This window comes from Phocoena phocoena, chromosome 3 (assembly GCF_963924675.1).
Source record: "Phocoena phocoena chromosome 3, mPhoPho1.1, whole genome shotgun sequence".
Classification (NCBI taxonomy): domain Eukaryota; kingdom Metazoa; phylum Chordata; class Mammalia; order Artiodactyla; family Phocoenidae; genus Phocoena; species Phocoena phocoena.
Window position 1 is genome coordinate 131,657,797 of NC_089221.1, and position 27,186 is coordinate 131,684,982.

Genomic DNA, 27,186 nt, shown 5'->3' on the forward strand with positions numbered 1-27,186 from the left:
AACAAATACGTATTGTCGGGCTTCCCTGGTGGCGCAGTGGTTGGGAGTCCGCCTGCCGGTGCAGGGGACACGGGTTCGTGCCCCGGTCCGGGAGGATCCCGCATGCCACGGAGCGGCTGGGCCCGTGAGCCATGGCCGCTGAGCCTGCGCGTCCGGAGCCTGTGCTCCGCAGCAGGAGAGGCCACAGCAGTGAGAGGCCCTCGTACCGAAAAAAAAAAAATGTATTGTCAAAATCGAAGTGGCATTCACTGTTTATACTCAGATGGTTGTAAGAAGCTTTGAGGTTTATGGGACGGGGTTATCATCCCTTCTATAGAAACCTGAGAACATGGATTAGGGAAATTAATGCCTTGCCCCAGTATATAGGTAGGTCTTGAGTATGAAGTCATCCTTGCAGTATGCTAACACTGTTTCTTCACCGTGATCGGGAAGTTCTACCCTTAGCTAAGCTGAGACTCTATAAAGTAACTTTCCAGATTAAAGTCTTAAAATACCCATGACTTCACCCTGTTCCTAGCTATGCTGCTCTGTAGCTATTGGAAGTATGCTTTGAGTTCACAGAGAAATTTTTGCATTTAGTGGACATTTTCCCTCCCATATGAAAAAGTAACATTTGCTCCTTGGAAGAAAAAATTATGTGTTTTCACACATTCTGAATGCTTTCTGTGTAACATGTCTCTGATCTATAGCTCCTAGGGCTTCTCAGAAAAAAGGAATTCTTGGAAGGTCTGAGAGCTCCACTTGTAGCCGAGAAGACTTCAACTCCTCCAGGGGCAGTGATTGCTAGAATTGTAGCTAAATGCATCTGAGCCTGGCCTCTAACCACGCTGAGAAAGCTGGATGAGTCGTTAACCATGAATCCATGCTTAATAGCTGTAGATGAAAGCGGAGGGATGCTCTGCTCCGCATGGCCTTGGCTTCTTGGCACAGAAGCCGATGGAAGGCTCTTCGGCCGAATGTCTCTGTACCCACCCCTCAAATGGGCCAGGTGAGCTGTCTGGGAGGATTTAGCCTCTGAACTCCTGTTGCTGACTCTTGTTATCCAGGCTGCCCTCTCTGGTGCCAAATGAGTGTACCACCTGCAGATGGGCCCCTGCTGGAAGGCCAAGGATTCTGCAGTTTGCAAGCAGGAAACAGGCTTCTGGGCCAGGCTGTGAGGGATGGGACTGTGATTTCGGAAGGATGAGAGTGTCAGACAAGATCCAGTCAAAGCCTCAAGTTCTACGACTACTGGCGTTTCGCTTGTCTCTGATTTGGGGGCCCAAATGTCCGAAGGACAGAGACCTCCACCTTGGTCCATGACGTAGGCACTCACATACAACTTGGGGCAGGGTGTACCCTCTGTGTCTCACGCATGCGAGTTTGAAATACTCTGTAAGTCTGAGCTCTGGGCTCTTGCTGTCAGAATTCATAGCCATGAATTCCATTCCAAGACTGGTGGAGAGGGGCTGGAGAAAGCAAAACAAAGTGATGCAAAAACGAGGACAGAGGAGGGCTTGAAAGGAAAGAAGAAGAGAGGGAACAAAAGCATAAGCTGTGGGGTCAGGAACTTTAGGATCGAGGTGAGTGCTGCCAGCCACTAGCCGTGTGACCTTGTGCAGGTTGACATTTCCCCTTCTGTGTAAAATAAGGCTGAACTCCTAGGTGATTGTGGAGACTAAATGCAGTGGAGTCTGTAACATTCTTTAGCATGGTGCCAGCTATGGAAATAGAGGCTCCAAAAACAGTAGCTGTTGTTGTTATTAGAGGACAAAAAGAAGAGGGATAGGAACTGAGGAGGAGAGAAAAGGGTGAAAACATTAAGAAAAAGGTGAGAGAAAATAAATACGATTTACATCCGTCAGCAAGGCCAGTGGTTCTGCTGGCTCTTAGCCAGCAGTGCAGCAGGAGGGGGCTCGACCTTCCCTGGTTGTGGGAGACCTCCTGTGTGTATAAACCTCAGCTGTCATCCTGATGCAGCAGGGACCTTTGCTGGACACAACAGTGATTTTAGCAGAATATTCAGTGTTCAGGCAGGAAGGTCTTGGGATGCTGCAATCTTGGTGTAAAAAAATTATTCTGAAAATGCTTCACTGGATACTGAACTTGAGAGCAAGATCCTAGGGTTGTAGGTCTCAGTATGTGGCCTAAAGCATCAGAAGCATTCCTGGTATTTATGAAATATCATACCATACCAAGCTACAATCAGAAGCTCTGCGGGGTGGGGGGCAAGTGTCTGCCTTTCTTAGCAGGTTCCCATGTACATTGAAGTTTGAGCACCACAGTCCTAATGGGTCTAAGCTATTAAGAAACTGACAAAACACTCAAATAACATCATTTTACTGGGAAAACTTAACTGCAGCTTGGTAACAGTTATGGTTTAATCCCTTCAATGGGGAGAAAAATGAAGTTGGAAAAAGGTAAAGCCCTTAATAAAGATGAATAACTGGAAGGTTATGGAGGGCTAGATTTTGGCTCGTGATGTAAGAAATTCTTAATACTTAGTTTTGTCCTGAAATAAGATATTTTGGAGCGTAGTGATTTCCTCAGCATTAGAGGGTTTGAAGATACCTGTAGATTCTGCCTAATTTCCTAGCTGTGCTATCTTCTCCCCCCAGTTAGAACTACATGGCTCCCAATGGCAGGCTTTACGCCTCCTCAGACCCTTTCCCATTGGTTCTCAAAGAGTGGTTCCCAGACCACCCAGAAGCTTGCTGGAAATGCAGATTCTCAGGCCACACTCAGACCTACTGAGTCAAAGATTGATTTAATTGTTCTCTCAGTGGAGCCTAATTTTTACATTTCCCAGATGATTCTAAAATTCAGCCAAAGGACTTCCCTGGTGGTTCATTGGCTAACACTCTGTGCTCTCAATGCAGGGGGCCCAGTTCGATCCCTGGTCAGGGAACTAAATCTCGCATGCCACAACTAAAGATCCCACATGCCGCAGTGAAGACCCGGTACCACCAAATAAAAAAATAATAAGAAATAAAATAAAATTCAGCCAAGGTTGAGTATCACTGTCTTAGGACAGTGGTTCTCAAAATTGAGGGTGCTTTGGAATATCTCCTGGAGAGCTGGTTAAAACACAGATCTATGGCCCCTACCCCTAGAGTTTCAGATTTCCCATGCCTGGTGTGAGTGTGAGTTCCCAGGTGATGATCACAGGGAACTGTGATATCATCCTTTGGGGATGGATTCCCCCTCCACCGCCACCCCGGCCACAGGAAGTTTTCTCCTTGAGTGGTCCCTGTTCAGTACCCTGCTGAGAGCTCAAAGCAGATCTTGGGCATCAGCCCCAACTTTGCGTCTATGCAGCTCTCGCCTCTGTCCTCTAGCTGCTCAGTCCCCCCAGACTCTCAGTTCTGTCTCAACCCAGGGAGTCCACTGGGTTCTGCCTGTGTCCCCCTCCTTGAGCTGCCGCCTGGAAACCGTCTCCAGACAGTTTGCTGAGGAAATCCCAGGCCCGCCTTCCCATCTCGCAGGGATCACTCTCTCATTGCCGGATGCTCAGTATCTTCAAAACCATTGTTTCGTATATTTTATCTTTTGTTTCAAGTAGGAGGGTAAATCCATTCTGTTTCTCCATCTTGGGTAGAAGCAGAATTCTGATTTACATTAAAAAAAAGAAAAGGAATTGCCTGGCGGTCCAGTGGTTAGGACTCTGCACTTCCACTGCAGGGGGCCCGGGTTGGATCCCTGGTTGTGGGGAACTAAGATTCCCGCATGCCGTGGCGCAGCCAATAAATAAATAAATAAAATTGAAAAAAAAGAAAAGAAAAGACTGCTCCTGGCTTTTGAGGGAAAGTGAACCGGAAGCAGGGCAGAAAGGAAGCTTGGAGACCAGTTAGGGAGCTGTCTGTGGTCGTCCCGGTGAAGGCGTTGATAGTGACGTGACACGGGTGGCAGTAAGGGCAGAGGAGGTGGAAGGGAGCAGAGGCGTTTGAGTTTGGCTCTGCAGGCTTTGCCGAGGGAACTTGGTGATATGGGTGTTCTAATGGAGCGCTCGAGCTCCTGCCATGGTAAACCTGCCTCTCTCACTCTTGTCTACAAGTGGATTGCAATTATAGTCTGGTATTGGACTTCCAGCGTCATGGGGCAGAAGCCATTCTGTCTTGTTCATTGCTTTGTTTAGCAAACACAGCTTACAGCATCTATGCCTCCCACAAAGTAAGAATCTTCAAGTGTCTATTACTTGCTTAAGGAGATGCTTCCTCATGGTTGTTTTTCAGCCTGATTCGAGGAAGACTGTCAGCTGCGTCTCACGTGGCTTGTTCACAGTTTATCCATTTTATTAGCCACTTGTGTCTATAGCTTGGTCAGAACTGGCAGCACCAGCACATCTCAGGTGTTTGTTTAAAAATTAAGAATCCTAGACCTGTTGAATTAGACTTTGCATTATAGAGAGACACTGGTCTAGTTATTGTTCCTTTATAGATCATAATACATTTGTCCTCTGTTCTGTGCAACAAGGAGTAAAGGGCATAAGGAGAAAGATTACCCAGGCCATTTTTATACATATACAGGTTTGACCTAGACCACTTCTAATGTCTCCTGATAGCAAATTCTACCTGTAGGATAGAACTGGATTCTCATAACTACCCCTGCTGCTTGTCTGGATATTCTCTGTGCCCTACCTGCCCAGTGAGTGTTTACAATTTTAGGTCAGTATCTTTGTGGATGAATCCATCCATCTGTCTGTGTGTCTCTTTCTGTCTTACCAGCTGACATTTTAAGATCTCTTAGTGTCTGAAGTCCACAAGGATTCTCCAAACCCCAGAATTAATTTTTTAAAGAAGTATGCAAACCCAGGAAGAAAAGAGCAAGGGAGAATCTTCCGTGGCATACAGAGAAGGTGGACGTCACAACCAATTAGAAGCAACAAGGTTCAAAAAACAAGAGGGCATCACCCTGCAAGGGCTCTGTGCACAGGGATTTGAGGATAAATGGCTTTTTCACAATGAGTAGTTAACCCACAGAGTAGGTTCCCGGAGGCAGCTGGGAGAGCTGATCGACAATGACACAGCCTGGGAATTGCTTTCACAGCTCTTTCCCTGTTTGGCTCAGGAATATAGAGAGAAGGTGCAGAAGAAGTCATCCAGAAGAATACTATGTGGCAAGTAGCTGAAGGAACTCGAGAATGGGTGACCCTGGACGAGAGGGGCTGTGGATGCCCTGTGAGCTATCTGAAGTGCTCACGAGGGGGATCCTCCTTGACCAGCTACATTTGTACTCGTGTTCTGTGGCTAATAACAAGTGCTTTCACAGACATGATTTTATTTGATGCAATGACTGTGACGTATACGGCCAAGGTAATATTCTTTATTGAAGCATTATCCCTCTGTTTTACTTCCTTAGTTTGAAAGATGAGGAAATTGTGGCTCAGGCAGTTAAAGGAATTGCCCCAGGGGTCTCTGTAGTAAGTCAGATCTGGAACCTAGGAATTCTTGCCTTTAGTTTAGCCACCATTTCTCTATACCTCGTTGTCTATTTGTTCTATGCAGCAAGGAGTAAAAGTCATTAGGAGAGAGAATTCATTTTGAGCTGGGTGTGATATTGTTACCTCTGAGTTTCTTTCTAACTTTCTACTCTATTGAGAAGAGGAATATTAAGGACCCAAATCAGAAGGTTGAGTTACAGTTCCCTATTATTGATCACATGCCACATTTCACGTCAAACGTTTCAGACAATTTCTCATGTCATCCTCACAATGACCCAATAAAGTGGGTGGTATTATACTTATTTTACAAATGAGTATACTCAGGCAGGGAGAATTACTTGCCCAGAGTCGCATATTCAGAAGTAATGATGTGATTGAAGTCCGTGTTCTCCGGACTCCAGAGTCTGAGCTCTTACTTTTTAAAATAGCACTACTCAAAGTGTGGTGTTAGGACAGGCTGAGGTCTCTAAACTGTTACCCATCCTTGATGACATAAGGAGCTGTGCTACCATGCAAGTCAACTATATTAGGTCAGACGACAATTTCTTTGGGGTCGGGGCAAAACTCTCTCTATGAAGGAAGCAGTGCATTGCTGTACATCCTGACCTAAACACATCTCCCTGCAGATGGGTAACTGACATCTTGGAGACTGGCACTTTGCCTACCCTTTCCCTAAATTTTACTGCCCTTTGTGTGCTAGAAGCAATTAACATTGTAGATTCCACCTTAACTCACTGTGTTTTGCCCTGGCTATTTTCCACTTTGATCTGGAAAGAGAATGCTAAGCTATGGGGCTCGAAATAAATGACTTGATTGGACTGATTCATGTTTTTCACTCAATAAGCTTTTTTGAGTGCCTTTCTGTGCCATGTGTACAATCCCACTTGAATCTATTCAACTCATTTGCAGTGTTTTTGCTTCTACATATTAAGGACCTTTGAATTGTATCTGAGGATCTAGAGACCATGAATGAATGAAGGAACCACATCTCTTTTTGTTTTGAACATTTTCACAGTAAGTTTGGTGGGTACCCAATAAATTTCATGGACTCAATGACTGACTGGAGGATATAGGAATAAAGGTGGGATATATTGAGTTAAATACCCTGTGGGCAGGAATTAACATCTCTGGTGCATTGGCTGTTTTGTAGGTGTTTTTGTGAATGATGGTGACTAGTACATGTCCATGGTCCTGTCTGCAAAGTGGCTTTAAATATTGCACAGGAGTTAGATGGGATCTCTAAGGTAAAAAGAGACATTTCTACAAAAGATTGTTTTTATTGTAGAGTCAGTTTCACCCCAGATAAGAATGACATTAATAAACCAAAGTTACTGCTTGGAAAACCAAGGCAAGTGAAAACTGTATCACATGGTGACATTATAATCTATATTAAATCTAAGGCTTGTTCTTCCAGTTTTTTGAACTGAACAATGTTTTCCTTCAGATTAAGTACGTTATAGTTGAAACTAGGACTCCATCTATTTCTTGCAGTCTTCTCGCTTTCTGGTTTTGTTTTTAAGTTTCATGCTTTAGACATTTCCTAAAACAATAAGTCCTGAAGAAACCCCCAGGCTCTGTTGAAAGGACAGGCTAGTCCCCTTAACCTTGCAAGCTGTGGAAGATCCTAATGGTCTGTAAAGTTGCCCAACTGGAAAACAAAGGAAGTGAACCAGTGGAAATCACCGGTTAATTAAATTCATGGAGACATAAATTACACCCCATGTCGATACACGGTATATATCAGCAGTTGACTCCGGTCTTGGGGAGAGATTTCAGCAGTTTTCTCTCTGGCTAAGAAGAGTCAGGCTGTGTCAAACATACCTTGGCATTCTTCTTCCTGTCCTTCTTGGCATGTAATCAAGGTCATTAATTAGTTTAAAAGTTTGTTCATCTTATCAACCCACCATCCTGAAAGCAGGGGCCACGTATGTCCTATCCTTGCTAAGTGTCCAGCAGTTGTCTCTGGCTGCTGGTACAGAATGGAAGCTCACTCACTGTCTGCTGTTCTATTTAGTGAGCATGGAGGAAGGAACAAGATAGTTGGGTCAGGATGATACAGGAAAGGCACTAGGACACATGTTGAAGTTTGTGAAAACATGATTTCCCTTCTTATTGCTGGGTTTAAAGGAAAAGCTGAACAAAGCAGACCCCTGGTCTCATCTCCACACCTGCTGTGGAATTCTCCTCTGTGCCTTTTGGGGTAGTGGTCCCTTGGTATGTGTAGGGGAATTGGTTCCAGGATAGATAACAAAATCTGAGGATGCTCAAGATAGCCATGGTACCGTTGGCCCTCCGTATCTGTAGGTTCTATGTTTGAGAATTCTGCATCCATGAATACAGAGTGTCCACTGTATCATCTTCCTAGTTCAAGGGCAGCAGTTGGCTCTGGAACTGAATATGTGGTTCGGTTCAGAGAATCACCCATATCCTCATTTTGTGCTACGTGTCGCCTTTGAGATTTGTCAGTACTTGCTTTTTTCATTATCTACCTCCACTGCGATACCAGTGTGACACAGTACCTTGCAACATGAATCTTGCACCTGATGAAAAAGCAACAGGAAGGTCTCCATTTCTCTGAGCTACTTCCCAGCCAGTAGATCATTGTCTTTGAGGGTAGGGGAAGAATACGATGCAGTTGTATGGTTGAGAACGACTTTCCTACTCATTGACACTGGAAGCTTGGACATTTGGTGACTCTGAGGTGAGCTTTGCTATACTCAGATGTCATGGTTATGGGTGGGGACCTCCTCCCTTTCTAGTCATATTCTCCTTTTGCCCTTTGTTTCTTCTTTCTGCCAGCATACTCTTTGTTCATGGTGGGCTCTGGGACCCTGTCGCTGGTCTCTTTTGGACTCTATGTCTTATTTCTTTTCCAGTTGGACTGAGACCCTGAACATTGGCCTCTTCATAACAAGTCTTAGAGAAGGTAGTTGGCCAGATGGGATGAACTAGGGCAAGACTGGGACTTGGCAACCACGGAGGTCATGGAATTGGGAGAGGTCTGTGCTGTAGTTGGCATCAGGGAAGTTCCTGATCACTAGGAGGCAGAGAGTGGGTGAGTTGGACGTTTAGTTTCTGGGAGGTAGTGATGACTCAGCTCCAGGGAATGGGACAAAATAGTGGGAATGTAGACCTGGAAAGAGCCGGATTTGGGGGGAAGACATCAAAGCAGAGACTCAGATAAAGCAAGGGAAGGGAGAATAATCAGGAGCAGAGATTCTGAAACTGGGATATAAAGAAAGGTTTTGTCATGAAGAAACAGGCAAAGAGCTGGAGAACTGGACCGAAGAAGAACATGTGACCAACAGCTGCCTTGATGCTTAAATGGGGAGAATGTCTGAGAATTCCCACCATCCACCTATATACCAGTGGACTTTCCTTCTCGAGGAAATTGACATTGCTGTCAACTCAGGGGGCTAAGGAGTAGCCAGCCAAGCAATTATTTGAATTCTCTTTCCTATCTCTGGCTTGGTCAGTGACTCTGATGTTCACTCAAACCCTGCTTCACTTTAAGACTCACCTGGGTAGGAACCTTAATGTTATTTTTTGCCTCTGCCTTGCCCAAATTTAGCACATGGCTTGGGACATTTCTGTTGAACTGCAGTGCTGCTTGTGCCACCCATCTCTTTGTGACCTCTAAACTTTGCGCTATATGTTCTGTTCTTGATTTTTAAGATTACCTTCCACCCATTAATCAAAGTAGCTGACCTCTTAGGAGGAGAGGTTCACCATTTGCTGTCTTGGTATCGAGCATATTCTGACTTAACCGTATTTTTCTCAAACTCAGAATCCTTCTTAACATTATAAGGTATAATGAGTATACTATAGCTGTACACAGCCTTCTCAAAGCAACAATGCCTTGCCATTCCAGAGTCAGAGTGGAGGTGTGCAGGTAACATAACCCACGAGTAGCAATCCCTCTGGCTATATCATGTGTACAAAGTCCATAACCTCTTGGTTTAGACATGTGACAAGTTCCAGGTTTCAGCTTTGGCATATCTGTTGTTTCAGATGATTCTGTCTAGATGTAGGCAACTTTAGAATGTCTAGAACTCTAGACCTAGAGAACGGACTTGAGGACACTGGTGGGTGGAGGGGGAAGCTGGGGCGACGTGAGAGTAGTATCGACATATGTACACTACCAAATGTAAAATAGATGGTTAGTGGGAAGCAGCCGCATAGCACAAGGAGATCAGCTGGGTGCTTTGTGTCCACCTAGAGGGGTGGGATAGGGAGGGTGGGAGGGAGACACAAGAGGGAGGAGATACGGGGATATGTATGCATATGGGTGATTCATTTTGTTGTACAACAGAAACTAACACAGTATTGTGAAGCAATTGTACTCCAATAAAGGTCTATTAAAGGGGCTTCCCTGGTGGTGCATTGGTTGAGAATCTGTCTGCCAATGCAGCGGACATGGGTTTGAGCCCTGGTCTGGGAAGATCCCACATGCTGTGGAGCAACTGGGTTCGTGAGCCACAGCTACTGAGCCTGCGCATCTGGAGCCTGTGCTCTGCAAGAGAGGCTGCGACAGTGAGAGGCCCGCGCACCGCGATGAAGAGTGGCCCCCGCTCGCCGCAACTAGAGAAAGCCCATGCACAGAAACAAAGACCCAACACGGCCAAAAATAAATAAATACATAAATAAATAAAATTAAAAAAAGATCTATTAAAAAAATAATAGTACGTAACCTCTATCGCACACATTCTAGAAGCCAGGCAATGTCATAGGCACTTGACATGAGTTATCTATTCATTCTTTGTAAGAATTCCTTTTTAATATCACTAACCCCATTTTACAAAGAGGAAATGAGATTTAAAAACATGAGTTGTGCTTTCAACTACTGTGCTTGAATTATTCAGTGTAGCACTATGCCAGCCACCGTTATATCCTGTGGATAAACAAAAGTAGGTTAAAGCATGGATTTTTGTGGCACTCATGGGATCACTGGGAGGGCAGACCTTGTATTTATGAACTGATTATAAACATGATGTAAGATATAACGTAATGAAGTTCTAAACTGAATGAAATTAAGTGCTAAAATGCCTGGTACAGACCCAGTGGTTCTCAGTGTGGTCCCCAGACCAACAACCTGGGAACTTGTTAGATGTGCAAAGTCTCAGACCTCGCTTCAGACCTACTAAGTCATAATCTCAGGCTGGGGCCCACTACTGTTTTAACAAGCTCCCCAGGTGATTCTAATACACTCCTATGTGGGAACTACTGGTCAACCATAGGTATTAAGGGCAGTATATTAATTTCCTAGGGCTGCCACAAAAATTGCCACAAACTGGGTGGCTTGAAACAACAAACTGATTATCTCACAGTTCTGGAGGCCAGATGTCTGAAATCAAGGTGTTGGTACAGTTGGTTCCCTCTGGAGTTTCTGAGGGAGAAACTGGTCTGATGCCTCTTTCTTAGCTTCTGGTGGCTCCCAGCGATCCTTGGCATTCCTTGACTTGTAGCTGCATCACTCCAGTCTCTGCCTCTTTCACCATGTGGCTGTTTTTGTGTCTCTTTGTATGCCCTTTCCTTTTCTTATAAGGACACCAGTTACTAGATATAGGGCCCACTCTACTCCAGTATGACCTTATCTTAACTAATTACATCGCACAGATCCTATTTACGAATAAGATTCCATTCTGAGGTTCCAGGTTGACATGAATTTGAGGGAACACTGTTCAAGCTGCTACAGGCAGTTATGATGAAGAGAGTCAGTTTAAGTGGAACTTGAGGGAAAAGCTTTAGGAATGATCTGAGTGGTTGAAATGAGTGAAAAAATGGGATGCTGCGGTCCTTGTAGGAGTGAAGGCTAGTGAACAAGCAAGTTTGACGGGAGGGGATCATGATGTCGGGGCATGGACTTGGTTGAAATGAAAACATGGATATTGACCAACATATATAAACAGCTCATACAACACAACAACAAAAAAGCCAAACAACCTGACTAAAAAATGGGCAGAAGAACTGAATAGAACTGAACAGACATTTTTCCGAAGGGGAAGTGCAGATGGCCAATAGGCACATGAAAAGATGCTTAACATCACTAATCACCAGGGAAATGCGAATCAAAACCACAATGAGATATAGCACCTCACATCGGTCAGAATGGTCATCATTAAGAAGTCTACAAATAATAACTGCTGGAGAGGATGTAGAGAAAAGGGAACCCTCGTACAGTGTTTGGTGGGAATGTAAGTTGGTGCAGCCACTGTAGAAAACGGTATGGAAGTTTCTCAAAAAACTAAAAATAGAAATACCACATGACCCAGCAATTCCACTCCTGGGTATATATCTGAAAACAACAAAAGCACTAATTCAAAAAGATACATGCACCCCAGTGTTCATAGCAGCGTTATTTACAGTTGCCAAGATGTGGAAGCAACCTCAGTGTCCGTTAACAGATGAATGGATAAAGGAGATGTGGCATACACACACACACACACACACACACACACACACACAATGGGATACTACTCAGCCATAAAAAGAACAGACTTTTGCTATTTGCAGCTACATGGATGGAGTTGGAGGGCATTAACCTAAGTGAAAAAAGACAAATACTATATGGTATCGCTTATATGTCAGATCTAAAACATGCAACAAACTAGTGAATGAAACAGAGAAGAAGCAGACTCACAGACACAGGGAACATACTAGTGGTTACCTGCAGGGAGAGGGAAGTGGGGAGGGGCATTCTAACGGTGGGGGAAAAGAAAAAGTTTATTATGGGATTATACGAAATCATGTGGTGAAACTTTTGAGAATTGTAAGGGACTGTAGAATTTAAAGAATCTTTCATTCAATAAAAAAATGTTAAAATAATGGGTCTTGATGTAATACAGTAACATAAAATTAGTAATATCTATCCCCTTTATTCTGTAATAAAACTAAGCTATTTGTTTAAAACTGCTTGCCAGGGCTTCCCTGGTGGCGCAGTGGTTGAGAGTCTGCCTGCTGATGCAGGGGACACGGGTTCGTGCCCTGGTCTGGGAAGATCCCACATGCCGCGGGGTGGCTGGGCCCGTGAGCCATGGCCGCTGAGCCTGCGCGTCCGGAGCCCGTGCTCTGCAACGGGAGAGGACACAACAGTGAGAGGCCCGCGTACTGCAAAAAAAAAAAAAAAAAAAAAAAAAAAACTGCTTGCCAGTCGATAGCTTATAGTAAAAATCACTCATGATATTCTGATAATTTACATACCACCTTTTAGTAATAGAAATTGTTGGGATCTTTCGTTTGATCTAGCACTAGCGAAACAATGACCCTGAGTCATGATTTGACATAGGAAACTGCATCAAATCCTTCCAATGGCTTTACCATTAGTGTTCATGATATTAAATCATTTTGGCTATTGCTGCACTTAACACCAGTTACATTCAGGAGTTCTCTGCTCTTACAATACCGTCTGAAGTTTGAAGATCTTCAATATCTCTATCGAACATGTCACAAAATGTTTATTGTAATGCCATATTTGATTAGGTGAAACTTAATCCTTCAGGCCAGAAGAGGGGAAACACAGCTCTGTTGATGAAATGCCTGGTTTAAATCTTACGTAACCTTTCTGTGCCTGAGTTTATTTCTCTGAAAAATGGGGATATGATAGTGATGTTTACAGCATTTAAGTAAGTTAATAGGCAGTTAGCATGGTTCATGCTCTGTATGTGATGGTTCTCACTTTTATGGATAAAATGTTAATGTTCACAATGGGTGAGGATTCAGAAGGTTTTAACAAGTCTCCCATTAAATGGAGGTGACATTCAATGGGGACAGTGTAAAGGGGGCCTACATCCGGCATGCTACCTGATCTAAACCTCCTCCGTTGGGTTGTTTCTGTCATCTGTGGCCTCCCTCGTGTTGCTGGAGTGCCGAATAGAACCCACTCTACTGATAGAACCCACAGTGCTTGGCTAGTATATATGCAGTTGACCCTATTGCTGCCAGCCTCCCTGATCCCTGTTGAACCTGGAATCTCTTATAGCTGAAGTCCCCCAGAGGCCACAGTTAACCACCAGTAGCTACATACTATCAACCCCTAGGGAGAATAGGCTAGTGGTGGATGGTCATAACTGTTGATCTACCAGGATGTCAGTAACAGGTACCACTGTCACAGATACCCTTTCTTCTGTCGATGTTCTGAATTGCCCTGACAAAGTCCACACAAAATCCACGAGTTTTGTGGGGATGATTGGCAGGAACACTGATAAATGAGAATTTATGCAGGGGGAGGTCTGAAATAGGTCCTGGAGGTCTCCTGGTTGTGCCAGGCATTTAACTTCCTGATGGGTAGATTGTGGGAGGGTAGGGGATGAGATTTTGGGAAAGGGGCTGTTTACCTAGCACAGAAGTGTTGCAGTTTTAAGAGCTGAAGGAGCTATTTGAGTCCTGGCTGAACCTTAGCCCTGGCCATGGGGGAGATGCTGCTATGCCAGTAAGGCAAGGCCATTCTGTAAAAGCCTTGAATTCAAGCCGGTGGGGCCGGACTCCCTCCAGTGGGCACCAGGGAGTCTTTGTTGGCAGCCCACCTCGGTCTTGGATTCAAGCAAGACAGAGTTCTAAGCCAGGATTTAACTGAAATACAAAAAAATGTAGCTAATCTTCCAGGGAAGCATTTTGCTTCAAAACGTTCTTGTTTGTTTGGTGTTTCCTCATTTATCTGTTGGCATCACTCTGTGGGAGGTTAATGTGAGTTCTAGAGAGAGGAGAATGAGAAGAATGGATCACCATTTTTAAGCCTTTGCAGATGCAAGTCTTTTCTTGATGATGACTTGGGATTGAACAAGTTATTAAAAATTCCCCAACAAATGCTTTGCAGGTGTCTTTTTTTTTTTTTTTTTGAAAGATGAGGCTAGGAACAAAAAGAATGATCCTTAATCTTAGGTACATATCTTCCCAGTTTTGGAGAGACACGGTTATTCTTTAGGCTACTGATCGTCCCCTGTATTAAAAATGCTGGCTTCTCATTGGGACATTGGGTGTTAACCTAAACATAGAAATTGCTTGACTAGCATCAGTTCTCCTTCAGTTACCAGTCTCTGGCTGTGTCCCCTTCACTGCAGCGCTCTGGAAATGCAAGTACAAGGAAGACTTTTATGAAGCGCTTATTTTCCAGACGTCCAAGACAGGTCTGAAGTCTCTGTTGGAAGTATCCCCATGCACTCCACCAAATAGTGGATAAAATGTCGGGGCTTGGAAGTTGTGTGTATAGTACAGCAATTAAATGTGGAGGTTTCTGAATTAAGTAGCCTGGGTTTGAATCCTGCCTTTTATGAGAGAATCTAAGAGAAAAAGAAGTCAGACCAATCCTTAATCTTAGGCAAATAAGCAAATAACTTACCCAGTTTTGTCATAGCTGTCATTCTTGATGCTACTACCTGTAGCATCCTGTATGGCTTTGGGACCTTGGGTAAATAATTTTACCATTCTACTGGTCAGTTTCTCATATGTAAAATGAGGATAAAATACTTGTCTTACAGGACTATTATGAGGATAAAAATGTAATCATCCCTAGCCTAGCAAAAGTCTTTTGTTGTTGATAACGTTTTTTGTGTTTTTTTTTCCCCCCCTGGAGAGCCTTAAAACCCATTTTTATAACTTAGGAACCGTTGTGTGCACGGGCATGGTTATGCAATGCTGTATCAGTCAGATACTGATCAGGAGACAGCATTCCCACAGTAAGTTGAACAAAGTAAGTTTAACGTAAGGAATTATTAACTAGTACAAGAGGTTAGGGCAAGGAGAGATTGCTTAGTAGGAGTAAAGAGAGCTCTGAAGAAGACTGGACTATTAGAAGGAACAGCCACTACCCCAAGGGCTGAGCTGGTGTCTGAGGAAGCGCCCCCCTGCACCTCCCGGCTGAGACCCAGACCTTGCTGGTGCAGACATGGCTGTGACTCAGTGAAGGAAAGAGACACTGCTGTGGTGCTGTGCTGGCAACACTTGCTAGAAATCCACCCTCTGGAACGGGTAGGTAGTGTCCCCTTTCTGGCGCTGGAGAAAGCTGTCACAGAGAGGTGGCTCCCTGGAGACATTCTGCTGTAACCTCCCCTCCCCGCCCAAGTGCTACTGACCACTGTGGACTACAGAAGGCTAGTGTTCAGGAAGCTGCCTGCACGGCGGGAGCTGGACCTGGGAGAATCTGTGTATGCCGCGGAAGTCAGAGGCTGGGGCAGGAGCGCCACATGGGGGAGCCACCTGAGCTGCAGAAGCCTGCCCAGTGAGCACACTGGCCCCAAGAAGAAAACCCCCTTCCCGCTCGAGTGCCTCTTTAGCGCCCTCTACTGACAAAGTGTAACAGCACGCCAGCTGGGAAATGAAAATAACTGAAAGGATCCAACTTAATTTTCACAGGAGGGGTAATGGAGAGTGATTTTCGAGCTGAAATGCAATAAAAAGACCCTGGCATGAGGTTTCTTTGAGTAATCCACAATAGTAACTAATGCTGAGCATTCCCTACTAAATACTTGCTCTTCCCTTTTGTGTTTAAGCTTATAATTATTCTTTGTGAGGTAATAGGTATTGAAGACTGTGTAATCCCTCACTAGAATGAGCCCCAATAGGAACAAAATATGGGTAGTGCTGCAATAATAAATGTATTAAGCCAGAAAAAGAGAATGTTTTAGTTGTCTTATGTAATTAGAACATTCTTTTAGGATGGTCTTTGTTAGAGGTACAAACAATTAGGATACTTGAGCTCACAAGTATTTTTGTAATCTGATGATGGTGTTTTAACCTAATGCATCCTTTTGTGTTTATTTCTGTTTTTCATTGTTTTGAATAAATTAAAGGCATTAAATAAGAAGTGAAAGCAAATTAAATTTACTCGTTGCGCAACGTGGAGCCTGTGAGGATTTTGAGTGAAACTGTGATGTGGTTGAAAAAGTTCTGTCGGGAGGTCAGCCCCATACCTGGTTCATAGAAAGTGCTTAATAAATGGTGGCTACTTGGCCTCTTCCTGATGTAGCTGTCTGAGTGATGAGTGGTCACCCTCTGACAGAGGTCACAAAAGAGCCCAGGTCAAAATAATTGGAAGCAAAATCAACTAAATACAACTAGATAAAAGAGGGGAGGGCACAGTGAATTCCTAGGTCCTTAAGCCTCTACAGCTCATTTGGGAGTCTAATTAGACTAGAAATACCTTGCTCATTGACCCAGGAGCAGAAGTGGAAGAAAAGGGCATGATTAATTTAACGCTTGGAGATGAGATGGAGATAGACCAAAGCCACCCAAGGTCAGTGAGCAGCTGTGAGCATCTTTTCCTCTCTTCTTTCGCAAGTCACTTTTACTATGCTTCCAAATGAAGTTTTTAAAAGTGGGAATACCAATATGCATTTATCATTTACAAGTATTTATTGCATGCCTCATTGTATATGAGGTGCTGTGTAAGGTGCACAGGTGGCAATCCTATAGCTTCTAGGTCAGAGTTGAGGGTCTTGAAGAAATGCTAGGAGGCACACAGACTGACGTCAAGATGTATATGAGAGGCATCATTATATCCAATCTGTGGAAAACACCTTCTCCATGGCCATCGGTTCCCTCTTTGTGCTTAAATCCAAAGGATGATTGCCTGCCCTTGTTGGACTTGACTTCTTATCAGTCTCTCCTGGAAATTGAGTGTTCCTTCTGTATCTTAGGCTTTCTCTTTCCTGTCTTCTTTCTGAAACTTTCCCCCTGTGTATTCTTTAAGTATTTGTATTCATCATGGGCCTCCTCTACCTTGTGCTATACAATTTTTTCTGGGTTGATTTAATCTCTTTACAGTGTCTCGATTACCATTTACCAATGGATGATGATACCCAAATTGAAAACTTAGGCCCAGTTCATTTTCTTCAACGCCAGGCCTGTTTACCTAACTTGGCAATTGGATATCATGCCTTGAAAACCACACAGGCACTTCATATTCACCTCATTCCAAACTGCCTCTACCTGTTTCCCCCATTTCAGTAAGTGGTACTCCCATCCAAATAGTTGTCCAAGCCAGAAGCCCGACCGTCATCCTGGAGTCTCATTCCCCACCTTCACCTAATCAGTGGCTAATCGTGTTGATTCTGTCTCCTTTGATAGCTCTTGAATGAGTCTACTCTTGGTATCACCATGGAACTGTGTCAGTGGGGGCCACCTTTATTTTTCATCTACATTATTACAACAGCTTGACTTATTAATTAATTCACACCCTTTGCAGAAAGGTTTTGCCATTTGCAAATAGCATCATGTATAGCTCTGCAGGTCTTCAGTGGCTCCCCAGTGTCCTAGAATCAAGTCCTGGTGTTTGCATATGGTCCACAAGCCTCTTTATGAGCTGATCTGTTTCGCTTTCTAGCCTTTTCTCTCATTGCTCCAACACCTCTTTGAGTCCTCTGCTCCAGCTCTATTGAACCACATGCAGTTCCCTGAGCACAGCAGTCTCTGTGCTAAAATCTGTTTCTCTATTTCTCTCCTTCATTTGGATAACTCTCACCTCTCCTAAAGGACTCAGCTTAGATGTATGTATGTCATTTCCTCCAGGAAATCTTGACCCCCACCAGGGCTTAATGTGATCACATATGTGGATCCCATAACACCCTGTGCTTACCCTTGTTGTGTTGATCATGGGCTCTCTTAATAACTGTGACCTCCCTCAGGACCATATGGTTTGCAGGATCTTTAAGAAACTTTATTGTTTTTGTTATTCCCCCTTGGTCCAAGGGACTGGGTGATGTCCTATCTCCTAGTTCTTCTCAAAAGAGTAAGTATTGACTGAATTTTAGATAGTTTGTCATCCTCCAGAGGGCTGTGTCTTTCACAGTCGGGAAGTGCCTCAGTCCCCTTTACTATATCAACACAAATGTTATTGTAACTAGAGGAGCAATTATTAGGAGAGATTAAAAAACGTGTTCTGTTAACGTAACTCTTTTACCTAATTCAGGGGCATTTGTCTTCAGGGCTCTTATCTGGTAGCTGCTCTTTTTCTTGTGGGTTCTTGACATCTTACGTGGTACAGACCATCTACTAGTGTTAGAAAAGGGGAGGGCAATAGAGGTGGCTTCAGAATGAACTGGACCAAGAGTTTGAAGTATCATCAGGACTGATCTCTCTTTTTAATTTTATTTTCTTTTTGCTTCTCGTTGTTCATTTGAGTCTCTCCTCCTATGGTTTTTCTTCATGTGATAAAGGAAAGTTCAGACTTAAATTATCCAAGGTTATTTACCATAGAGGAAAGAAAGAAGCCCTTGGGTCCACATATCAGGGAAGACTTCTCACTGGCTTGGCTTGAGTCGCATGACTCTGGCTGGGGCCAATCAAGGATCATGTGCCTATTCTCTTTGGTCAGACAGAGAGGTGTTTCACAAAGGAAAGGGGTCAGAGGAATCATAACGGGAAGACAAGCAGAAGCCTTTACTTGGTGGAAAACATGACAATAGAAAGGAAATTTTACAGTTCCCTTACAGACTCATTTCTCTGCTAAAGGAATAGGTAAAAGATACAGGATTCTGCCTAATTAAATGACTCGGGAAAGATAATAGTTGCAAAAGTGGAATTGCTGTCTAAACCTATATTTATCTGAATACTTTTCTCTTCTGTCATCCACTCTAACTTTTCAACAAAATTGACTAACTTCTCCTTATGGGAAGACAGAGAAGTGATTTTTTTCCCATTAAATTCGATTGAGTGTAACATTCTTCTTTCTTAAGGGAATACTGTAATGAAACAGGCATTGTTTTCAGAGCAAAGGAATCACCCCAGGTGTCTAAATGGGAAGTTGTGGGGTTAAATCTTGCTGCCATGAATAACGGGATGGGATTACTTACTCTGAAACTGCTTCCTGGTTCATTTTATTTATTTATTAACATCTTTATTGGAGTATAATTGCTTTACAATGGTGTGTTAGTTTCTGCTTTATAACAAAGTGAATCAGCTATACATATATCCCCATATCCCCTCCCTCTTGCGTCTCCCTCCCACATTCCCTATCCCACCCCTCTAGGTGGTCACAAAGCATGGAGCTGATCTCCCTGTGCCATGCAGCTGCTTCCCACTAGCTGTCTATTTTACATTTGGTAGTGTGTATATGTCCATGCCACTCTCTCACTTCGTCCCAGCTTACACTTCCCCCTCCCCTTGTCCTCAAGTCCATTTCCTGGTTCATTTTTGATGTGGGAAAGTTCACAGTGACCTCTCTCTTGGCCAGTAGGCTTGTAGGTGATGAAGTGGTTTGGACAGATAATAAGTGAGTAATGTGACAGTCCCCAAGCAAGTGGAGGCCAAATACTACTATTCTTATAAAGTGATTGAAGACTGCAGGATTTGAAGTCTCTGCCTAAATTTCATTCACAATTTTTGACTTGTGTTATTTTTGAGTCACACCTTATTTTCCTCCTGCACCTCTAAGAAATCAATTTAGCAATTCTAATGTTTACAGTTCAATTTAAGATGCCCACGTGAGTATCACAATCAATAAGAATTACTACAACTAGCACAAAGTATTGGAAATGGTTTAATTTGAATTGGTTGTATGTTACTTTGAACACACTTTTACTGAGATAAAGGTCATGGTGATGACAATCGATAATGATATTGATATTCTGTATAGAAATTGCAACTACTTTTACCCTCTACTATCTTTGCATGATAAGTGCCTTAACCTGTAGGATCCCTGTGGGAACCCAGCCATGAGAATGTACCTCTCAGATGTCTAGCTACCGAGGACATAATTGACTAATGGTCCCAGCTGCCATGCTCTGAAATCCATCAATGACTTCCTGCTAACTACATGCTTCCCATGGGCTGCTCCCAACCAGCTTAGGAGTTGCAGGGGTACTTAGGAGGCCCTAAGTACCCCTGCAACTGGGGTACAACTGGGGTACAGCTCCCTGCAAGCTGGGAGACAGTGGACCCCAGATAGCTTTGCTGAACTTTTCTTCGAAGTACACTGTGGTCTACAACCCTTCCACCCAACCTTCCTTCCTTCCTTTTCTTCACTTGGGGTCATACTTGCATCCCAGTTTAATGGTTCTCCCAGCCTCTCCGAAATCCCTCTCTATTTTATCTCACAGGTGTTTACTCTAATAAGCTCATTTCTTGCAAATTGTGATCAAATACATAGTATAACATAAATTTTGCCATTTAAATGTTTTAAAAGTGCACAATTCAGTGGCATTAGTTATATTCACAATGTTGTACAACCACCACCACTGGCTAGTTCCAAGTTTTTCTATCACCCAAAAGAGAAACTCTTTGCCCATTGAGCAATATTCTCCATCTGAATAAATTCCTTATTCATTCAATTATGAGTTGTCATCTGCTTCTCAGAGGAGCTTGACTCATAAACTCCTTTGAAGAGTAAATGGGACGTTCAAGGCAGACACTATCTTTATTATATTCCAGATGAGGACACTGAGGCTCAGAGACGTTGACTAAGTTGCAGCAGATCATACAGCTAGGAAATGTTTGAGTCAGAGCACAAACCAAAATCTGCGTGACTCCAAATCTCGTGCTCTTACATGTTGCCTTCTGTTAACAATGTATTGATCCCGATATGAGCCTCAGAAAACCAGAGGGCTGCAATGGGGAGGAGGCAGATGGGGTCAGCTGGAATATACTTCTATGACCTGAGAGGTTCTGCCCAGGATTAAACCTCCAGAGACAATGGTTCTCCTACCCCATCCTGTTCCAGCTTACATTGTGCCTTCAGAGCTATGGCTTATATTCTAGTAGCATGGTGCTAAGTCCTTCATATACATTACTTCATTGAGTCCATCTAAGAACCGTAAGAGAAGTACTATTATCTTTCCCATTTTATAGATCAAGAAACTGGGGGGAAGTGGACAGTGTCTGTTTATCAGGAAGAAAATAATATGTGTTTCTTGGAACTGGAAGAGCAAGGCTGAATAGAGATTTAATGAATGAATGAATTTCCCCCCTATTTTTAGCACTGTAAATTAATAGTGATGGTTTAACCAAACTATGGTTTAAAAAAATCCAGTACTGCATAATGGTTTACATTGAAAAGCAATAATCTTCCATTCCATCCTTAGCCTCAGTCTTTAGAGATGACTTTGTCCCCCTGTCATAGTTCAGAGACATTCAGTGCCTTATCAGTGCGCTCTCTCTCTCCATTATCTCAGATTATTTTCATGATTACACCTATAATATCACAGCTAACTCCTTGAGAACTGGTTTGGAGACCTCTATGAAGACTTCTTTTATTGCACGGTCACAGGAAATACTGTTCATTCTCATTACTGGAATAGTTAATGTTCTGTGGACACCGAATTGGTGAATACTGAGCCATTGCTCCTAGGGGAGATAAGGGGCTTGGTTTCCTGTGCGCTTGGAGTCACAACATTTTTGTCAGCTCATCAACATTAACCTTGTTTCCGATGTGTCCTTGTTTCAAGATGCCTTTTTTCATGTTGATTCATTAGCATTGAGCCCATGGCCAACAGCACTGCAATTGATACGTTAATGAAACTTATCTAACACACATTTTCTCTGTAGGGAACATCAGCCTTGCGCTTACGAACACTAAACAGCACTTCAGTACTAGACCTGGGGGCTATTTTAAACAGTGGAATCACCAACAAAAAGCACAAAAATGCAAACAATGTGGCACTAAGTAGACTGCAAGAAGGACACTTACCTGCAGTATGAGAGCTGAACCAAGAAAGCGGAGTGTCTCCTTGTTTAACCTCATGTTGGACATGTATCTTGGGCAACTGGATTTTTCTGGCCACTCTGAGCATGTCTGTGAATGACGGCAAAAGCACCATGAATATTGATTTGGGGGGTTACAAGATTTTAGTGAGTAGGCAAATTCACAAGTACGGAATTCACAAATAATGAGGATCAACTGTACATCTTGAATGGTAGTAGTTGAGGACAGCCCTCTTCTGTCTTGGTTGTTCCAAATCTCATAACAGATCAGCCAAGTCAATCATTCATTCCCTAATGCATTTGTTACCAAACTCAGATTAGGCTGCTCACTGCTTGAAAGCCAATACTTGAGATACAAGTGCTGGTAGGAAGGGAAAGCTTGCTTTATTGAGGAGGCCAGCACCTGGGTAGATGGTGGACTCATGTCCAAAAACCAACTCCAAAATTCTGCTTGACCGGGGCTTCCCTGGTGGCGCAGTGATTTTGAATCCGCCTGCCAATGCAGGGGAAACGGGTTCAAGCTCTGGTCCGGGAAGATCCCACATGCTGTGGAGCAACTAAGCCCGTGCACCACAACTACTGAGCCCATGTGCTGCAACTACCAAAGCCCATGTGCCTAGAGCCGGTGCTCTGCAACAGGAGAAGCCACAGCAATGAGAAGCCCGCGTACTGCAACGAAAAGTAGCCCTGCTCGCCACAATTAGAGAAAGCCCGTGTGCAGCAACGAAGACCCAACACAGCCAAAATTAAATAAATAAAATAAATTTTAAAAATAAATAAAATCTCTAAAAAAAAAAAAAAATTCTGCTTGACCATGTAAGTTTTTAAAGGGAGAATCATTTGGGGAGCGGGACAGAGCCTTCCATATCTTCCACTGTGTGCAGACTTGTTCCGATTGGTTGGTGGTGAGATCACAGGGCAGTGCTCCAGGAATCTTGTGCTCAACCTGAAGTTGCCATCTTCCACCTGGGTAGGGCCCTTAGTTCCTACAGAAAACTCAAAGGTATTATTATGCATATTCCTGAGGAGGAACCAGGACTCTGCCTCACAGCTGCACTATTGTTCCTTGACTGTTCCTCCTTTGTTTCTGCATTCCCTTCTTTGCCTGATAAGCAACTGTTTGAATTTGTACTGAATCTGTACTTTGGAACTCCTGGAAGGTCAAGGAGGCTGAATGAATCCTATTTCCTACAAACAAGAAATGGGGGACACAGAAAGGATTTGTACCCGGGAGAGCCCCGCAGGGTCCTGCTCCATTTCACATTCACCCAGGTACTTGTTTGGCAGTAGCATGAAAATCACTGAACAGGTAATTCTGATGATGGGCCAAGTTGTGAATTCCCAGATGTGGCCTGGGTTCTCAATTTTATATATGAGCAGATGGATGAAATATTGCTTGCTAGATGTCACATAGCAAATTATTGGCAGTCTGGGGAAACCCCAGGCCTCTTATGTATCAGTCCAGTGTCTGCCACAACTTAATGTGTCTTTGAGCTCAGTGACCACTGCATACGTACTTGGTTGAGGCTACCAGTCATTGGCTTGTGTTTGTGGTAATTCAATTCCAATAGTTACAGAGCCCCTGCTCTGTGACTCTGAGCTCCTTAAGGACAGGGGCTGTGTCTGTTCATAATCTAATCCATAGCCCCTAGCACAGTGCTTGGCACATGAAAAATGTTCAGAGTGTTCGGTAAGTGAATAACATTGAGAAGTTGTGAGTCAAATTTTGGTCACACTACAATTTCTCTCAATAAAAATGAATAAAATGCACATCAGCAAAGGTTCTGTGAGATCTGGGAGATTCTTAGGCTCTGGTTCCTTTGGGGGTTAAGGTTGCAGGATCTGGAGTCAGATAGACCTGGCCTCATGCCTGGTGGTGTGATACTCAGCAAGACATTGAACTTTAATGTGCCTCAGTTTCCCTCATCTGTAACATGGGGATAATAGTAGGGGCTACCACAGGGCTCGGTTTCAAGGGTTAAATATGATAAGTGTTTATAAAGGGTTTAGCTGAATGCTTCAAAATGTATAAAGTGTTCAGTAATTACTGATTTTCTTATTTCTTTGGATTGATCAAATACATGGACATAGGGAACCGTTATCAGAGGGAAGCCCACCATTAGATTCAGGGCCTAAAGAAAAACTTGAGAGCAAAGAGAGTGTGTAGATTGAGATATTTGGGAAAGGCTTCTTGGGGGAGGGAGTGCTTGATACAGTTTTGAGGGAGACCTGAGATTTGCCTGGATTGGAAAGAGGAGTCCAGGGGATGCTAATGGCCTGAATAGAGGCGTGATGGCCCGGCTGAACCTGGCATGAAGAAGGGGATGGCTTGCCCATTGTGAGAACAATGAGGGGAACCTCCTAGGCTAGTGGGTGGGGACGCTGTTAGGCAGAGCCTTAAAGGCATTGTGTGGAGGGAGGCCTGAGCCCTCCTGTAGGGAACTATCAAGTACTGTAAGTGTACCAGGGAAGAGCCAAATCAGACTCCGTGTTGCATCTGTTTTCTTACTTTAACCTTTGCTTCCCATTGCTTTTGCTCACTAAAAGGATACTGTCTATACACCCTGCCCCTCTGCCTGAATGTTCAACCAAAGTGCCTTTGTTCAGGGAAACATCCTGACCCTGTCCACCTGTGGATGGCTGCAAGAAAGAAGAAATTAACACATCCCCTCCCTGAGGCCTGGCCATTCCAGGGGACATTGGCAAATCGTGTGGCCTTTTTACTTTACTGCCTCATCTCCTCCCTCTCTCTGTTCTATAAAAGAAACTGGCATCCAAACCCCATAAGATGGTTTTTCGGAGACATCAGTCTGCCACTTCTCGTTCTGCCGGCTTCCGAATAGAGTCCTATTCCTTGGCCTCAACACCTCGTCTCCTGATTCATTGGCCTGTCATGCAGTAAGCAGAGTGAACTTGGGCTTGATAATATAAGCAACCACTGAGAAACCTGGAAGAGGGCTTTCTCTTAAAATGCCCTTGTTTTTTAACGTATTGTCTGAATAAGGAGTGACCAGCATATTTCAAAAGGATGATTCAGCTCTCTTCAGGATTTTCTTTTTCCCCTTCCCACCCCGGAAACGCTGTGGTTTTACTCTGCAGGCTTAGGAGGAGGTACAGAAATAGGCTTATAATGCGAATCATACATTCAAGGCCAACCAGCCGGTATTCGCTGTGAAGACACTAATGCTCAAGGCTGTATTTGAGAGATGGACGTATTCCTGCTTCCCCAGAGTTTGTCGAGAGACTCCACCTCTAGTTCCCGGGGTTCACTTGCTTATCACTCACAGCCCTGGTTCCTCAGCCCCCTTTACAGGAATTTTCCTTCAGTCTTGGCTGTTTGCAGTGCCCTGGGGGGTGGTATCTTGGAAACGGGGGAATCTGTCAACGTTGCAGGAATGTGCTCCTATTCTTTTGTGTACTTTATGAATCCTTTCCTACAGTGGCTTATGCTACTCATCGGGTCTCTGACATTGTCATCCATCCCCGCGAAAGGCTGGTGTGCACACAGCATTTTGTTTTAATTAAAAAAATTTTTTTAGAGGTTTGTTTCTTTCAGGTCAGTGAGAGGAAATACAAGTCGGAGGAGTAAATGCCTCCTATCCATCACTTATATCCATGTCTCCCAGGACTGTGGAATGGTAAGCCTTAAAAGGAAGTGAAGCAATCCTTCAGTTTATCTCTGACACCACTAGGATTAGCAAGAGGGAACCCATAAAACAATGCTGGGCTGAGTATCTGCTCGAAGCTGGGGATGTGGAAGGGAACAAGATGTGAGGTAGAAATAGAGCCCTCACTCACAGATGAGAGGTGGAAAACTGTAAACCATCTAAATAAAAACAGTAGTGGAGAGCAGGTGCTTCACTACAGTGGAGTATAGTGGAGGTGGCAGCCTAGTCCCCATGCCATTGATGTGTTCATTTATTTTTCTTTTCTTTGCCATCACAGTGTTACAAAAACATCTTTCATTTTTTCCTTTTTATTCATAATGATGACAGCGTACAGTGTGCATTGTAAAACATTCTTTTTTTTTTTTTTTGTAAATTTAGCTGAGCATGCCTTCATTTCTTCATTTCCTAAGCTGGAAAACAGATCTGTTTTCTTTACTCTGTTCTCTGAGCATTGAGCAATATGAATGAAATTTAGGTCACTCTAGAATTTTCCTTGCTAATAATAATTCTGCAAATCTGGACAGAATTTTATCTCCTCCCACCCCAGGTCACTTTTGCTGGTGATGACTCAGTACAATGATGCGACAAATGCTGTCCTTGTTTCCGGAAGGGGAAAGCAAAGTACAGATGGATCAGTCTGTAGCCCAGTGCTCTGAAGACAGGGTCATGGTGAAGGTTGATGAGGATTTAAAATACACACATGCCTCTCACACAGAGGGTAGTCATAAGAAGCCAAGCCTGGGGAACAGAACAACCCGGTTTGGAATTTCTTTCTCACTCTTACCACCTCTATAGCATATGTACAGTTGCTCAACTTTTCTAAGATTCCATTTTCTCATCTATAAAATGGAATGATACTTCCTTTGTATCTTTACTTTGAAGATTAAATACCAAAAGTAACCAAAACATTTAATACACTGACAGGCATGGCACATACTCCATCAAAGGTAGCTTGTAGTTGTGTTGAGAAACATAGGTCTTCTGATGCCCAGTTCAGTATCTTGGCATCTAGACTCTGCTGCCTCCCTTTTTTCTTGGTTGTCATTGTGACATGGAGGATGCAGGAAAGGGAGACTGAAGAGCTTTGGTTTTGGGTTCCCTTTTACAAGAGGCAGTAGAAGATGGCAATTATGAGAATAAGCCCTGGAGTTCAGATGCTCTGTTTTTCTTGTGATATGACATGGGCCAAGTCAAACATCTGTGAGCTTCTAGTTATTTCGTAGACAAATAGTACTTACCTCATAGGGTTTTGTAAGTATTAAATGAGGTGAAGAAGAAACTGCTGGGCACCTGGCAAGACACATTTCTATGTGTTCAGCAGTGGTTAGTATTTCTACCCATATCGTTTCTTAATCTCTATTTACCTTTCCTTGAGTGCTGCAGGAAGACAGTTCCACTTGCCTTTCAGGCTTATGCAAAACAGGGAGCAAGCTTTGGGCCCGTTCTGATGGGTGGCAGTAAGAGGACGCC